This window comes from Puntigrus tetrazona, chromosome 4, assembly GCF_018831695.1.
Source record: "Puntigrus tetrazona isolate hp1 chromosome 4, ASM1883169v1, whole genome shotgun sequence".
Taxonomy (NCBI): domain Eukaryota; kingdom Metazoa; phylum Chordata; class Actinopteri; order Cypriniformes; family Cyprinidae; genus Puntigrus; species Puntigrus tetrazona.
Window position 1 is genome coordinate 26637593 of NC_056702.1, and position 15741 is coordinate 26653333.

The 15741-nt window shown below is 42.0% G+C and overlaps 4 non-coding genes across 4 annotated transcripts; all 4 read left to right on the forward strand.

Moving 5' to 3' along the window:
- Positions 1 to 5470: 5470 nt before the first annotated feature.
- On the forward strand, positions 5471 to 5543 carry trnav-aac. Its single transcript has one exon. It is a non-coding gene; the product is annotated as a tRNA-Val (tRNA).
- Positions 5544 to 6539: 996 nt separating this feature from the next.
- trnav-aac lies at positions 6540 to 6612 on the forward strand. The gene has a single exon. It is a non-coding gene; the product is annotated as a tRNA-Val (tRNA).
- Positions 6613 to 7292: 680 nt separating this feature from the next.
- Positions 7293 to 7365, forward strand: trnav-cac. Its single transcript has one exon. It is a non-coding gene; the product is annotated as a tRNA-Val (tRNA).
- A 1927-nt stretch (positions 7366 to 9292) lies between these two features.
- On the forward strand, positions 9293 to 9365 carry trnav-aac. The gene has a single exon. It is a non-coding gene; the product is annotated as a tRNA-Val (tRNA).
- The last annotated feature ends 6376 nt before the right edge of the window (positions 9366 to 15741 follow it).

Below are 15741 nucleotides of genomic sequence, written 5' to 3' on the forward strand. Positions count from 1 at the left end.
CAACGAGCTGACTCGGGTGTGCCGAGCTAGGGATATGGAGGCCGCCATCAATAGGATTGCCTCGCGCCCGAACAGGGACTTGAACCCTGGACCCTCAGATTAAAAGTCTGATGCACTACCGACTGAGCTATCCAGGCTCCGACTCAATCTGCCGGCTTGTTACTTGTTAGAATATAACGTATCCACAAAGCGCCGAGGTGAAGCCTGCAAAAACGGAATTGCAGAAGAGAGAGCAAAGACCGTGGAAGGTACAATTATCGGCACCAAATACTAAAGTCAAAGGGCAATCGCCATCCGTAGTTGGCAAGGTTCGCACCAGCACCGGATGAGGTGGCAAAAATACATGGGAGAGAAGATCGTTGCCTGTTGGCAAAAGCCTGCCGTGACCCGGATTCGAACCGGGGTTGCTGCGGCCACAACGCAGAGTACTAACCACTATACGATCACGGTTACGCCACTGAGCCTCAGTGGTGAGAAGGGCTGGAAGCATTGGTCCGGGGCAGAGAGGGAGGAGAAAGAAAAAAAAATAACACAGCCCTTTCTCTTCTGCATGCAGGCGAACACTCTGCCACGACTACGGAGATCAGGCTTCACATTGAGGACAAAGCAGGCTGAAAAGTGGATGGGGTTTTTCAGTGCTGAGCCTGGAGTCCCACATGACTGCACTTTTGCCGCTTCGGCCCAGTTGACCGAAAACTTGATGGTTGCTAGCGATCCTGGGTGGCAAAACAGCTTCCCGTAGTAAGCCTCAGTACCCCTTAAACTAAAGCACAATATCTCGGTTAATTCACCAATTTCATTTGCGTCAATTCACAGATTCAAGCCCCTTAAAATAGACGTCGCTCTGCGAAGGCAATGTTTGGACATGTCTGTAGCCAAGCAAGGGAATTAGCTCAAATGGTAGAGCGCTCGCTTAGCATGCGAGAGGTAGTGGGATCGATGCCGGCATTCTCCAAGCTTGGGTCCGCTCTTTTAAGCTCACTTCCCTACAGAGAAAGCCTGCGCATGACGGCAACCAATCTAAGCACCCCTGAAAGCGTTTTTGACTGACTGCTGCCAAAAGATTCTTCAGACAGGGTCTAAAACAGAGTCCAGAGGGCTAACCACTACACCATGTAACCCTAGCTAGGGCCGTTTGGGCTCAGAGACAACCAATTTGAAGTAACCCATTTGCTGAATTAACTGGTTCTTATTCTTTGGCATTTAAGAGAGATGTGGGGCTATCCTCACTTTAAAGAGCTATTTTGTAAGTTTTGAGTCTTTTCAAAAATGCGCGTTCTTTTCACGTTTCTTTAAGAACAATCTTGAGTAATAAGATGAGAGCATTGTTTAGAAGATGCTGGCCCTGCAGCAGGGCCAGCATCTTCCACGACTATGGAGATCAGGCTTCACATTGAGGACAAAGCAGGCTGAAAAGTGGATGGCGCTACCTGGAGCAGGATCGTCTGTGTTTCGCGGTCCAATCGCCGAGCTCACTTTCCATTTTGACAATGGATCGAACGCCAACCGCAGTCGCGCGCTTGAGAATGGACGGGAGCCAATCAGAGCGCGAGCTGTCCATTGTTGGGGAGCCAATCAGAGCGCGAGCTGTCCATTGTTGGGGAGCCAATCAGAGAGGTAGGGGAACAATAGTCTGTTAGAGGGGGAAGAAATGGAAGGCGAGGAAGAAGGGGGAGAAGGGGGAAGAAGAGAAAAAGGCGAAAAAAGAGGAAAATGAGGAGGAAAGTGGCTCTAATCCCCTTTGTGCGCGCCAAAGCAATGTTTTTGTAAGTGTTTGTTTGCAATAAATTGCTTTTAAAAAACGTTTTCCTGTTGTTTTATTCATTTGTGAGGGAGAACGGTTGATCACGAGGTACCTGGTTCGAATCCCGCTGCTGCCAGGAATAAAAGTCGTTACTTAATGCTACAAATTTTTCTGAAATTGCCAATAAACCTTTTATTAATTTTATGTTGCTGATTGTCAATATTCTCTTCAGTTCAGTTTTTCACTTTTAATTTAAATTATACTTCTACTGCAGCTATTTTCTAAATAAAACAGTATAAATAGTCTGTTTATTTCTGAAACAATCCTAAAATTTCTCTGAATTTTTAAAAATGTCTATAACCTTTGAATGAAAATGTAGAAAAGTAAAACATGGAAAAGAGAGTTATGTAATCAGGACCATTTTATTATTTTTCAATTAGTCATAGCCAATTATTCATTGCAAAAACAACAGAAAGAACAGAACATGAACAAACCTTAAAAATATCCATGACACTTGTGCATTCTTGGCACAAATAAACGAACAAAAACAAAACTATACACGTAAATAAAATGTCTTGTGCATTCTTTCAACATAAATAAAAACAAAAATAAAATAAAAGTTACCATGCCTCTCGGAAAAAAAACAAACAAAAACAAAGCTATACAGATTAATGAAACTTTTTATATTCTTTACACATAAATAAACATCATAAATAAAGTTTCCATTTCTCTTCTGTAAAAAAAAAATAAATAAAACTATACACATAAATAAAACCTTCTTTAAAGTTTCTTTTTTTTTTATTTAGTTTTTTTAATATTCTCCAACCACTGCTCCTTTGGTAGTGTCTCTACAGAGGGCAGTATATAATGCCCTGGAGGTTACCCAGAGTGCTGTCCCCGTCCATGGCCGCCAGCTTCTTTGTGATCTGAAATTTACAAATGTAACAAGACTTTTATGTTCATAATTTTTTTTATTATACAGTTTAATTGGAGTCTATTATGTACTTTGTGTGTGTGTGTGCGCGCATGTGTGTCCGTGTCCGTGTGTGTTTGTGTTCACCTGGTATTTATCACGTTATTGTGTCGTCACAAGGATAGGAATACCAGTAAATTTTGTGAAATTTTTGATTCACCTCCGTACAATGTAATGAGATACTGGTAACTTTACCTTCTGGTAGAGGTCATACCACGTCCGCTGCCGTGGTGCTGGTCTGTTGCCTCCAGAAGGCCATGCACCAGAGCTTGCAAAGCCCTCAACCTGGTCATCCACTCGCCATCACCCATGGCCTTGTGGGTCTTTGGCTTGGTACTCATCTAAACATAATTTGGAAATAACTCTAAATAATGTGCATTTTTGCAAGTACTAGACAACTACACAGACAATTTCAATCTGTTTATAATGATACAATTATATATATATATATATATATATATATATATACACACACACACACACATTCAAGGTAACTAAATAATGGCACTCATTACAGCAAATGAAAATTATTTTACTACAAATAAATAATAAATAAACCTTGTTTTTAAAGTGTTACACTTCAATTATACAGTATTTGAACATTATTATTACTAAATGCGCTTACAATAGAGGTAAGATTAGTTTTGTTTAGTTTGAATAGTTACATCCGATTATGCCAATTTACTGTTATGTTAGTTACTAGATTTAGTGTGTAATAATGACATTAAAAATAAAAAGCATTGTTAATTCAGTTCAAAACTGTGGTTAAACGTATGTTTCTTCATAGTAACTACACTTTTTGTAACTGCACGCGTTTATATATCTATGGTTAATTGATGTATTACTTTCCTTTGTCATTTAAAATGATTATGTTTAGCACTTGCATATGTGTTTATACAAATAGTAATCAATCTGCAAACACAAAACAGGATTACTACATTCACACTATAGCAAAACAACAAACTTTGATGTAAAATGATTGTTTTTACCCAAAATAAACTTTTAAAAATCTTGTGAAACTATGCTAACAAAACACTTTTACTACACTTCCACTATAGTAAATATTGCACATGGTAAATGTTTACAAGCGTCACGTTGTTTTTTCATTCAGATTTTTATGTATAGCAAAACTTTGTTTATACAGTTGCAAACTGACTAAATGGAATGTAATAACTAAGATTAAAGGCAAACAACGCGACGACAAAACACGTCATGGTTACTACACCACACGTCACTCAAGTCAAATCATTTTGAATTTCCCCGGGGAATTTAATGACAGTTGTAACGCTTTTTCCGAGATATAAAACGACTAAATGGAATGTAATAAATAAGATTAAAGGCAAATTGTAATTATAGAGAAGATGTTCAAAAGTCGTTTCTGAAGTCATAGTTTTTAAACGCAAAAACATGAACGACGGACTAAAAGCGTAATGAATTATCAGCTCAAAAACATAGCAAACGGAGAGGAAAAAAACATTTAATACTTACTTTGTCGAATTATGCAATTTTCTTCTGTCGATATTGAAATCTGTCAATTTTCCTCAGGACTGCGTAAAGTCTGCTCCCAACACAATGGATAGCGAGCGACCGGATTGGCTCCCCAACAATGGACAGCTCGCGCTCTGATTGGCTCCCCAACAATGGACAGCTCGCGCTCTGATTGGCTCCCCAACAATGGACAGCTCGCGCTCTGATTGGCTCCCCAACAATGGACAGCTCGCGCTCTGATTGGCTCCCGTCCATTCTCAAGCGACGCGGTTGGCCGTTCGTCCATTGTCAAAATGGAAAGCGAGCTCGGCGATTGGACCGCGAAACACAGACGATCCTGCTCCAGGTAGTGGTTATCACGTTCGCCTCACACGCGAAAGATCCTCGGTTCGAAACCGGGTGGAAACAATCACAGTCTTTATTGCTATCTGTAAAGAAATGGCCCCCAGATAAAAGGTTTTTCACTCTAAGAAGGCTTTTATCTCCAAGTAGGTTAGAGCAGCAACTCAAGGAAGTCTGCCTTGACACGTGTCTGGATTTCACGCAGCTTGTCAATTTGCTGTGAAGGTGTCCAATTTTCCCTGACAGAGCACAGCACAAGCTCCAGTATTTTTTGTAAAGAATTGGCCCCCAGATAAAAGGTTTTTCACGCTACGAAGGCTTTTAACTCGAAGTAGGTTAGAGCAGGAACTCAAGCAAGTCTGCCTTGACACGTATGTGGATTTCACACAGCTTGTCAATTTGCTGTGAAGCTGTCCAAATTTCCCTGACAGAGCACAGCACAAGCTGCAGTAGTTTCTGTAAAGAAATGGCCCCCATATAAAAGGTTTTTCACTCTAAGAAGGCTTTTATCTCCAAGTAGGTTAGAGCAGGAACTCAAGGAAGTCTGCATTGACACGTGTGTTGATTTCACGCAGCTTGTCAATTTGCTGTGAAGCTGTCCAATTTTCCCTGACAGATCAAAGGTAAAAGGTTTTTTTGCTGCTCTAATCTGTGAAGGTCTTTCTTTACATTTGTGAAGAAAAATATTGAGTCACTCTAGGCTGTGGTAACTGCCAGGCCAGCAGAGTCTGTGCTAATATTCAAGTAATTTTCAACAAAGCACAAAAGAAATGACCACTGTGGATTCTCAAAAAGCACTTCTGGAGCTCCTGCCGTGAACTTAAAGAGGTCTTCTGTGAAACGCATGTGGATTCCACGCAGCTTGTCAATTTGCTATGATGGTGTGTAATTTTCCCTGGCAGAGCACTAGTAAAGATCCAGGAGTTTCTGTAGTGTACTGGTCATCACGTTTGCCTAACACGCGAGAGGGCCTCGGTTCGAAACCGAGCAGAAACATTGCTTCTTGTTTTGCGAGAATCCCTAAAGTCTTTGCGACGTTCCAGGTAAATCATGGCTGAGAAGGAATAATTCTTTCCATAGTGTAGTGGTTATCACATTCGCCTCACACGCAAAAGGTTTTCCGGGTGGAAACAGGCACAGTCTTTATTGCTATCTGTAAAGAAATGGCCCCCAGATAAAAGGTTTTTCACTCTAAGAAGGCTTTTATCTCCAAGTAGGTTAGAGCAGGAACTCAAGCAAGTCTGCCTTGACACGTATGTGGATTTCACACAGCTTGTCAATTTGCTGTGAAGCTGTCCAAATTTCCCTGACAGAGCACAGCACAAGCTGCCGTAGTTTCTGTAAAGAAATGGCCCCCATATAACAGGTTTTTCACTCTGAGAAGGCTTTTATCTCCAAGTAGGTTAGAGCAGGAACTCAAGGAAGTCTGCATTGACACGTGTGTTGATTTCACGCAGCTTGTCAATTTGCTGTGAAGCTGTCCAATTTTCTTTGACAGAGAACAGCACAAGCTCCAGTAGTTTCAGTAAAGAAATGGCCACCTGATAAAATGTTTTTTTCAATCTACGAAGGCTTTTAACTCTGAGTAGGTTAAAGCAGGAACTCAAGGAAGTCGGCCTTGACACGTGTGTGGATTTCACACAGCTTGTCAATCTCCTGTGAAGCTGTCCAATTTTCCCTGACAGAGCAAAGGTAAAAGGTTTTTTTGCTGCTCTAATCTGTGAAGGTCTTTCTTTACATTAGTGAAGAAAAATATTGAGTCACTCTAGGCTGTGGTAACTGCCAGGCCAGCAGAGTCTGTGCTAATATTCAAGTAATTTTCAACAAAGCACAAAAGAAATGACCACTGTGGATTCTCAAAAAGCACTTCTGGAGCTCCTGCCGTGAACTTAAGGAGGTCTTCTGTGAAACGCATGTGGATTTCTTGCAGCTTTTCAATCTGCTATGATGGTGTGTAATTTTCCCTGGCAGAGTACAAGTAAAACTCAAGGAGTTTCTGTAGTGTAGTGGTCATCACGTTCGCCTAACACGCGAAAGGTCCTCGGTTCGAAACCGAGCAGAAACATTGCTAATTGTTTTGCGAGAATCCCTTAGTCTTTGCAACGTTCCAGGTAAATCATGGCAGAAAAGTAAAAACAAGGTTCCATAGTGTAGTAGTTATCACATTCGCCTCACACGCGAAAGGTCCTCTGTTAGAAACCGGGTGGAAAGAGGCAGTCTTTATTGCTATCTGTAAAGAAATGGCCCCCAGATAAAAGGTTTTTCACTCTAAGAAGGCTTTTATCTCCAAGTAGGTTAGAGCAGGAACTCAAGGAAGTCTGCCTTGACACGTGTCTGGATTTCACGCAGCTTGTCAATTTGCTGTGAAGGTGTCCAATTTTCCCAGACAGAGCACAGCACAAGCTCCAGTATTTTTTGTAAAGAATTGGCCACCTGATAAAAGGTTTTTTACGCTACAAAGGCTTATAATTCCAAGTAGGTTAGAGCAGGAAATCAAGGAAGTCTGCCTTGACACGTGTCTGGATTTCACGCAGCTTGTCAATTTGCTATGATGGTGTGTAATTTTCCCTGGCAGAGTAGAAGTAAAACTCAAGGAGTTTCTGTAGTGTACTGGTCATCACGTTTGCCTAACACGCGACAGGGCCTCGGTTCGAAACCCGAGCAGAAACATTGCTTCTTGTTTTGCGAGAATCCCTAAAGTCTTTGCGACGTTCCAGGTAAATCATGGCTGAGAAGGAGTAATAAGTTTCCATAGTGTAGTGGTTATCACGTTCGCCTCACACTCGAAAGGTCCTCGCTTCGAAACCGGGTGGAAACAGGCACAGTCTTTATTGCTATCTGTAAAGAAATGGCCCCCAGATAAAAGGTTTTTCAATCTAAGAAGGCTTTTATCTCCAAGTAGGTTAGAGCAGGAACTCAAGCAAGTCTGCTTTGACACGTGTCTGGATTTCACGTAGCTTGTCAATTTGCTGTGAAGGTGTCCAATTTTCCCAGACAGAGCACAGCACAAGCTCCAGTATTTTTTGTAAAGAATTGGCCCCCAGATAAAAGGTTTTTCACTCTAAGAAGGCTTTTATCTCCAAGTAGGTTAGAGCAGGAACTCAAGGAAGTCTGCCTTGACACGTGTCTGGATTTCACGCAGCTTGTCAATTTGCTGTGAAGGTGTCCAATTTTCTTTGACAGAGCACAGCACAAGGTCCAGTAGTTTCTGTAAAGAAATGGCCACCTGATAAAGGTTTTTCATGCTACGAAGGCTTTTAACTCTGAATAGGTTAAAGCAGGAACTCTAGGAAGTCTGCCTTGACACGTGTGTGGATTTCACGCAGCTTGTCAATCTGCTGTGAAGCTGTCCAATTTTCCCTGACAGAGCAAATGTAAAAGGTTTTTTTGCCGCTCTAATCTGTGAACGTCTTTTTGTTTACAGGTGTGGAGAAAAATATTGAGTCACTCTAGACTGTGGTAACTGCCAGGCCAGCAGAGTCTGTGCTAATATTCAAGTAATTTTCAACAAAGCACAAAAGAAATGACCACTGTGGATTCTCAAAAAGCACTTCTGGAGCTCCTGCTGTGAACTTAAGGAGGTCTTCTGTGAAACGCATGTGGATTTCTTGCAGCTTTTCAATCTGCTATGATGGTGTGTAATTTTCCCTGGCAGAGTACAAGTAAAACTCAAGGAGTTTCTGTAGTGTAGTGGTCATCACGTTCGCCTAGAAAGGTCCTCGGTTCGAAACCGAGCAGAAACATTGCTAATTGTTTTGCGAGAATCCCTAAGTCTTTGCAACGTTCCAGGTAAATCATGGCAGAAAAGTGAAAACAAGGTTCCATAGTGTAGTAGTTATCACATTCGCCTCACACGCGAAAGGTCCTCGGTTCGAAACCGGGTGGAAAGAGGCAGTCTTTATTGCTATCTGTAAAGAAATGGCCCCCAGATAAAAGGTTTTTCACTCTAAGAAGGCTTTTATCTCCAAGTAGGTTAGAGCAGGAACTCAAGGAAGTCTGCCTTGACACGTGTCTGGATTTCACGCAGCTTGTCAATTTGCTGTGAAGGTGTCCAATTTTCCCAGACAGAGCACAGCACAAGCTCCAGTATTTTTTGTAAAGAATTGGCCACCTGATAAAAGGTTTTTTACGCTACAAAGGCTTATAATTCCAAGTAGGTTAGAGCAGGAAATCAAGGAAGTCTGCCTTGACACGTGTCTGGATTTCACGCAGCTTGTCAATTTGCTGTGAAGGTGTCCAATTTTCCCAGACAGAGCACAGCACAAGCTCCAGTATTTTCTGTAAAGAAATGGCCACCTGATAAAAGGTTTTTCACGCTACGAAGGTTTTTAACTCTGAGTAGGTTTAAGCAGGAACTCAAGGAAGTCGGCCTTGACACGTGTGTGGATTTCACACAGCTTGTCAATCTGCTGTGAAGCTGTCCAATTTTCCCTGACAGATCAAAGGTAAAAGGTTTTTTTGCTGCTCTAATCTGTGAAGGTCTTTCTTTACATTTGTGAAGAAAAATATTGAGTCACTCTAGGCTGTGGTAACTGCCAGGCCAGCAGAGTCTGTGCTAATATTCAAGTAATTTTCAACAAAGCACAAAAGAAATGACCACTGTGGATTCTCAAAAAGCACTTCTGGAGCTCCTGCCGTGAACTTAAAGAGGTCTTCTGTGAAACGCATGTGGATTCCACGCAGCTTGTCAATCTGCTATAATGGTGTGTAATTTTCCCTGGCAGAGCACTAGTAAAGCTCCAGGAGTTTCTGTAGTGTACTGGTCATCACGTTTGCCTAACACGCGAAAGGGCCTCGGTTCAAAACCGAGCAGAAACATTGCTTCTTGTTTTGCGAGAATCCCTAAAGTCTTTGCGACGTTCCAGGTAAATCATGGCTGAGAAGGAATAATTCTTTCCATAGTGTAGTGGTTATCACATTCGCCTCACACGCAAAAGGTCCTCCCTTCGAAACCGGGTGGAAACAGGCACAGTCTTTATTGCTATCTGTAAAGAAATGGCCCCCAGATAAAAGGTTTTTCAATCTAAGAAGGCTTTTATCTCCAAGTAGGTTAGAGCAGGAACTCAAGGAAGTCTGCATTGACACGTGTGTTGATTTCACGCAGCTTGTCAATTTGCTGTGAAGCTGTCCAATTTTCTTTGACAGAGCAAAGGTAAAAGGTTTTTTTGCTGCTCTAATCTGTGAAGGTCTTTCTTTACATTAGTGAAGAAAAATATTGAGTCACTCTATGCTGTGGTAACTGCCAGGCCAGCAGAGTCTGTGCTAATATTCAAGTAATTTTCAACAAAGCACAAAAGAAATGACCACTGTGGATTCTCAAAAAGCACTTCTGGAGCTCCTGCCGTGAACTTAAGGAGGTCTTCTGTGAAACGCATGTGGATTCCACGCAGCTTGTCAATCTCCTATAATGGTGTGTAATTTTCCCTGGCAGAGCACAAGTAAAGCTCCAGGAGTTTCTGTAGTGTACTGGTCATCACGTTTGCCTGACACGTGACAGGGCCTCGGTTCGAAACCCGAGCAGAAACATTGCTTCTTGTTTTGCGAGAATCCCTAAAGTCTTTGCGACGTTCCAGGTAAATCATGGCTGAGAAGGAGTAATAAGTTTCCATAGTGTAGTGGTTATCATGTTCGCCTCACACTCGAAAGGTCCTCCCTTCGAAACCGGGTGGAAACAGGCACAGTCTTTATTGCTATCTGTAAAGAAATGGCCCCCAGATAAAAGGTTTTTCAATCTAAGAAGGCTTTTATCTCCAAGTAGGTTAGAGCAGGAACTCAAGCAAGTCTGCTTTGACACGTGTCTGGATTTCACGCAGCTTGTCAATTTGCTGTGAAGGTGTCCAATTTTCCCAGACAGAGCACAGCACAAGCTCCAGTATTTTTTGTAAAGAATTGGCCCCCAGATAAAAGGTTTTTCACTCTAAGAAGGTGTAACCCAGCTTACTAGTGAGTAGTAGCAGAGGCAGAATCATAGAACAAACAGCAAACTATATGATCGATGTGAAGTAAAAAAAAAAAAAGAAAAAAAAAAACACTGCCAGAATAAAATATATGCCTAATTACATTAACTATTTATGAAAAAAAAAATAAAAGTAAAATATGCAGGATTAGGATAGTGGCGTCCCAATGAAATCGCTTTTTGCATGACGTCAATATCGTCGTGACGCGATCGCGGCAGGTTTGCAACGCATAGTGTTCTGGATCTTTCTTTTCTCCGTGAACTTGAGCCGAGAGCAGACGTCCATTACTGCTCCGGGAAATTTAGTGCTTCTTAAGTGAGTACAAGAGATGTAAAAGTACGTAAAACATTTGTATATCATTATGCATGAGTGAGATAAAAAAACCACGTACTTGTGTAACCCGTAGAAACATTTTGATTCATCTTCTAAACGCCTGTTAATGACGCGATTTTAGCGTTAGCATAATATTAACATAAAAAAAGCGGATCACGGTTGAGAGTGCATCTTCAACCAGTTACCATCAGGATTTTCCTTCCTTATATGTACATTAGACTGAGTTTCCTTGGTGAGTTGATATGATTTTCAGTTATTCAGTGTTATTTTCATTATGATATTGTTTAAAGTTTTTTTTGTTTCATAAATGAACCATTTATTTTGTTGGTAAAAATGATGGAATGAGACATAAGATTAAAATGGAGACAAAAATAATGGTAATTCGGTAGAAATTCCAACATTAACGTTTTTTTCATTAAACAAGATAACTGTCCAATTGATTGAAATGCTTTTGCTAAAAAAAAAAAAAAAAAAAAAAAGAATGCCAAATAAGTGACACAAAGAGGTTTAGTACACAGAGGCATGTAAATTGATATAAATGGTTGTTTATTTAAAAGAAAAAATGTCAACTGAAATAATGCATACATTGTAAAGTGCTAATTGTTTTTTTTTTGCCTTGTGTTTTCAAGGCCGGGTTTTTTTCTTCTTCTTGGGTTTGTTCTGTGTGATGTCTTGCTGATGTTCAGCCACAGAATACAGTCCGCTTATCTGCGAATCGAGTGAAGTGTGAACCCTTCCTGGAGTGTGAATCGTCTCAACTGTGTGTAACGGAAAAGTTGGACTGGCGAGCCGCCCGTTAATCGGACCCTTTGAACAATCCTGTTGAAAGAACATCAAGGTTGAACATACTCGTCTTTGAATGACTGATTGTACATTTATTCTGTTTAATTTGTAAAGGTTGCTTATTTTATTTTTATTTTTGTTTTGCTCATTGTTAAAATACAAATTTCCTTCAATTCTTACCTTAAATCTTGTGTCTGTGTGTTCACTGCTGTTGCAAATTCTCTCTCTTAGGACGAATCTACACTTCTGAAATTACTGGTCCATTGAGAGACAAGTTATACAAAATTTGGGTGTCACGGGTTACAGACAAAAAGTGGCGAGCCAGCCAGGAGAGAGATTGCAACAATAGTGACTGATTATAGCAGCTGAGTTCACTAGAAAGATAACGTGTTGGGCAGCATTTTAACATCATGGATATCATAAAGACAGAGAAGGTAAACATTGCAAACGCAGTAATTGTTGGTGGTTTAACGCTTTGACTGAGTCAGACGCAGAATTAGAGTCATTTCTGCTGAGATATGGCAGCATTAGTCGAAATCTTCTCATTGATGACCCAGACTGTGAGTTTCATCGTCATGCTATCATAGAGTTTACCTATAACTCTGCAATGAAAACACTGATGCCCTTTTGCCCCTATCAGTGGTTAGTATGTCAAACCCCAGTATCACTTTTGTTGTGCGTGCTTTAAGCTGCATTTACCCTCAAGTTGCTAGTGACAGTGCTAAGGGGTATCTAGAAGAATTGCAAAACATGGCTAGTATTAGTGGAAAATCGATAGAGGAAATACTCCAGACAGAATTACTGAAGATAAAATTCGGCCCTTCTCTCGCTGAACCATCAACTCTTCTAAGTGAAACACCTCAGTGCCCAAACACAGCAGATTCACACATGCGTGACAGCAGCACAGTTGGCTCACCAGGTGGACCGTTTTCCCATCCGTATCACACAGTGTGACCACTGAACAAATAGCTGCTTTTTCATCAGGAAACTTGCCATCACACAATGTTGAATCCACGAACACACAAAACCTGTCCAAGGAAAAGCCTAGCCCTGGTACTTCCAACCCCACAGTCACTTTGTCATCCCATTCACCACTTACCATGGAGTTAATTGATCCTCCCAGCATACAAAAGGTAGTGGCAGAGCACATTGTCCGACCAATGACACTGCTCCCTTACATCACACCCATTTCCGTCTCAGGTCCTTCTCCGAAAAGTCCATGACCTGTTAACGAACCTGACTTTGACACCTGGCGTGCAAGTGTCGATCTTCTACTGACAGATCCTTCTATTTCTGACCTACACAGGACAAGGAAAATTCTTGATAGCCTGCTTCCCCCAGCAGCGGATATCGTTAAACATGTCTCACCTAACAGCCTACCTGCAGTATATCTGGAGTTGTTGGAGTCTGTATATGGCTCTGTAGAAGATGGAGACGAGTTACTAGCCAGGTTCATGAGCACTCTCCAAAACAATGGTGAGAAGCCCTCAACTTACCTGCACAGATTGCAGATTCTCTTGAGTATATCTATTCGACGAGGTGGAATATCTGAAAGTGAGAGAGACCACTGTCTGCTTAAGCAGTTCTGTCACGGGTGTTGGGACGCTGCCCTCATTGCTGATCTCCAGCTAGAAAGGAGAAAAGTCAATCCTCCCTCATTTGCAGAATTAGTAGTCCTTATCCGCACAGAAGAAGATAAGAATGCTTCCAAGGAAGAGAGAATGAGGAAACATCTAGGGCTAAACAAACACTGTCTTGCCCCTTCAAAATTTAGACTGTCAAATCACCAGATAGCTGCACATCCATGTGACATGCAAGATGACCAAGCTGACACATCTCTCACAAAGCAAGTCTGTGAACTCCAAGCTCAAGTTTTTGCCCTGCAAAAACATTCATGCCAGAAGGATAAGGCTAAAAATGCCAAACCAGATGAGGTGAGTGCACTGAGAAAACTGGTCACTGAGTTACAGGGCCAGATTACAGCCATGCAAACTGCAGCCACTTCAAAAATTAAGAGTGATGGGGAAGTAACTGAAATTGCCGATTTAAAGAGACAGATCGCTGACTTGAAAGTTCAAATGACTGCTCCTGTGACGTACAGAAATCATCCTGAGAAGTTCCCTCAGTCCAAAAGTCGCACCCAGCACCGTTAGCTGAGCCAAGCTCAATCGAGTGGGCTAGAGATGGTAGACAGCCTGATAGCAGACCTCGCCCTGGGTATTGTTTCAGATGTGGGAAGATGGCCATCTTGCCAGCAGCTGTACGGACGCTCCTGATCCCAGTAAAGTTGCAGAGAAAAGACGTAGACTAAGGGAGCGACAAGCGCGAGTGGGATGCCCACCACACTGCAGCTATGAAACCTTTAACGGGGAATGGTCTCTGTAGAGGGGCATACAGAGACTGGACAATCAAAGAATTGCCCTAAGAAACCTAAACATTTGTTCACCCAAAATACCAATGACACATTTCCCTTGAAGAACCTGCCAAGAGGTTTAGTAGGAGTGAAGTGCACTGCCCAGATTACTGTTGGTGACACAAGAGCTTCTTGTCTTCTGGACACAGGATCTCAGGTAACCACAGTTCCTGGTCATTTTATGAAGAACATTTGTCAGATTGTCCTCTTAAGTCATTGGATACACTGCTGGAAGTGGAAGGGGCGAATGGACAAAGGGTGCCTTATCTCGGATATGTGGAAATCACTCTAAAGTTTCCCAGAGAGTTTCTGGGAACAGAGGCAGCGGTACCTACACTAGCCCTAATAGTTCCAGACTTAATGAGCACGTCCCAAGTTCTGATTGGCACTAATTCATTAGACGCCCTTTACTGTAACTATGTCCAGCAACCAGTGTTCTTCCCTCCATCTAACTCCCATGGGTACCGTGCTGTGCAAAGGGTTCTGGAAGCAAGACAAAGACAAGCCAATGCTGATATAGTAGGCTGGGTGAAATACAAGGGACTGGTTCCAGAGTTAGTACCTGCTGGATGTACAGTTGTCCTTGATGGGCATGTTCTGATCAACTGTCCTCCAGTTGAGAGATGGGTAGCTTTAGAGGCACCAACTTCACCTGCCTTACCTGGTGGGTTGCGGGTTGCCAGCTGTTTACATACCTTACCCTCAAGAGGCAACACCCGTTAACAGTAGTGCTAAGAAATGAAACCCAGACTGACATTACAATCCATCCCAGAACTATAATTGCTGAAATGCGTGCAGTGCAAGAGGTGGTGAAGAGTGAGCAAACGGATTCCAGTACTGTGAATAAAAACTACCTGCTTGTTCCAATCTTAATGTTGACTTCGGAGATTCTCCCTTGACACCTGAATGGAAAAAACGGATAAAAGATCAATTGAATTCCATGCCTGAAGTTTTTGCTTTGCATGACTTAGATTATGGACATACAGACAAAGTCACTCACCATATAAAGCTTGATGATGAGACCCCTTCAAGCATAGGCCTCGACCCATACATCCTCAGGACATTGATGCAGTACGGAAACATTTGCAGGATTTATTAGCTGCTGAATCATCCGAGAGTCAGAATCTCCCTTTGCTTCCCCCATTGTGGTTGTGAGGAAGAAAGATAATTCTGTACGCCTGTGTATTGATTTCAGGAAGCTCAATTCACAAACCATCAAAGATGCTTATGCCCTGCCAAATTTAGAGGAAGTCTTTTCAGTGTTGACAGGTTCAAAATGGTTCTCTGTCCTTGACCTAAAGTCGGGATATTATCAGATTGAGATGGAGGAAAGTGACAAGTGTAAGACTGCATTTGTGTGTCCCCTGGGGTTCTGGGAGTTTAATAGGATGCCCCAGGGGATTACCAATGCCCCAAGTACGTTTCAAAGACTGATGGAACGGTGTATGGGTGATTTGAATAGGAAGGAGGTGTTGGTCTTCATCGACGATCTGATAATTTTCTCTAAAAGTTTGGAAGAGCACGAGTCAAGGCTGATGCACGTTCTAAAACGGCTCAAGGAATATGGACTAAAACTGTCACCGGAGAAGTGCAAGTTTTTCCAGACCTCTGTTCGATACCTTGGTCATACTGTATCCGAAAAGGAGTGGAAACGGATCCCGTGAAAATTGAGGCCCTTAAAACCTGGCCAAGACCTAGGAACCTCAAG